This window comes from Volvox carteri, assembly GCF_000143455.1.
Source record: "Volvox carteri f. nagariensis unplaced genomic scaffold VOLCAscaffold_12, whole genome shotgun sequence".
Classification (NCBI taxonomy): domain Eukaryota; kingdom Viridiplantae; phylum Chlorophyta; class Chlorophyceae; order Chlamydomonadales; family Volvocaceae; genus Volvox; species Volvox carteri.
In genome coordinates this window covers 1,535,428-1,536,693 of record NW_003307555.1, presented here as the reverse complement: position 1 = coordinate 1,536,693, position 1,266 = coordinate 1,535,428, and the positions used below count along the sequence as shown (strand labels likewise).

Genomic DNA, 1,266 nt, shown 5'->3' with positions numbered 1-1,266 from the left:
TGAGATCCCGTGATATGCCCAGGATACTGTAATTATCCCCCCTCTAGCAGAAGAGGGCGTCCTCAACCTCAATCTACCTCAGGGTCCCTGTGTACACATGTGCTGGCAGCACCCACAGGCCTGTGTGATGGTTATCCTAAGATAACCATCGATTGCAAGACCGCTTCAAATAAGAATAGGGCCCAGGTCCGAACAGAGATACCCGTCCCAAGACCAATTGTCAGATCACGACTTCAAAAGAGTACCAAGCGGTGGATGCAGTTGTGGTAATATGGCAAGGACACTAGATATGGCCAGGGAGATCAGGTGCAGTTATGCAGTGCATCCATGCATGAAACACTACTAAATAGATGCAAGCAAGCAGCGATGAATAGCTGAGGATGAGTTTCGTTGGTGGCCATGTTATCTGTAAACATGGATATGCATGTGGGCAAGTGTTATCTTTAGTTCATTGATGCCAACATTGATGCCAATATCGTGACGATATCGTCACTCAGTCATTTGTGTGCGAGGTTAGAGGAAGGACAACTTAATATTGCATGTACGAGGTGTCTACATACTTGGGTTGATTGTGACCACAGGGCCTGCACGTATCACTCTGGGAAAAGGGGGGTCATTTTACCCGTAATTTTGGGTCAATCCACCCGTAATTTGACAGAAATTACGGGTCCGTAACACGTTACGGGTCCCGTAATTTGAGCACAAGGATACAGGTGAACATTTACGGGTGAAGACCCAGTGATTACGGGTGGATTTTACGCGGTGCTGGAGGTTAATTACGGGCGCATGTAACCAATTACACGCAAAATTACGGGTGAAGACCCAGTGATTACGGGTGGATTTTACGCGGTGCTGGAGGTGAATTACGGGCGCATGTAACCAATTACACGCAAAATTACGGGTGAAGACCCAGTGATTACGGGTGGATTTTACGCGGTGCTGGAGGTGAATTACGGGCGCATGTAACCAATTACACGCAAAATTACGGGTGAAGACCCAGTGATTACGGGTGGATTTTACGCGGTGCTGGAGGTGAATTACGGGCGCATGTAACCAATTACACGCAAACTTACGGGTGAAGACCCAGTGATTACGGGTGGATTTTACGCGGTGCTGGAGGTGAATTACGGGCGCATGTAACCAATTACACGCAAACTTACGGGTGAAGACCCAGTGATTACGGGTGAATATTACGCGGTACTGCAGGTGAATTACGGGCGCATGTAACCAATTACACGCAAACTTACGGGTGAAGACCCAGTGATT

General features: G+C 47.9%; 1 protein-coding gene across 1 annotated transcript in view; it reads right to left on the bottom strand.

Moving 5' to 3' along the window:
• The window catches only part of VOLCADRAFT_104159 (uncharacterized protein), a gene marked incomplete at its 3' end in the record, with an annotated part of 5,248 nt that overhangs the window by 811 nt on the left and 3,171 nt on the right, over positions 1-1,266 (bottom strand). The window lies entirely within an intron of this gene.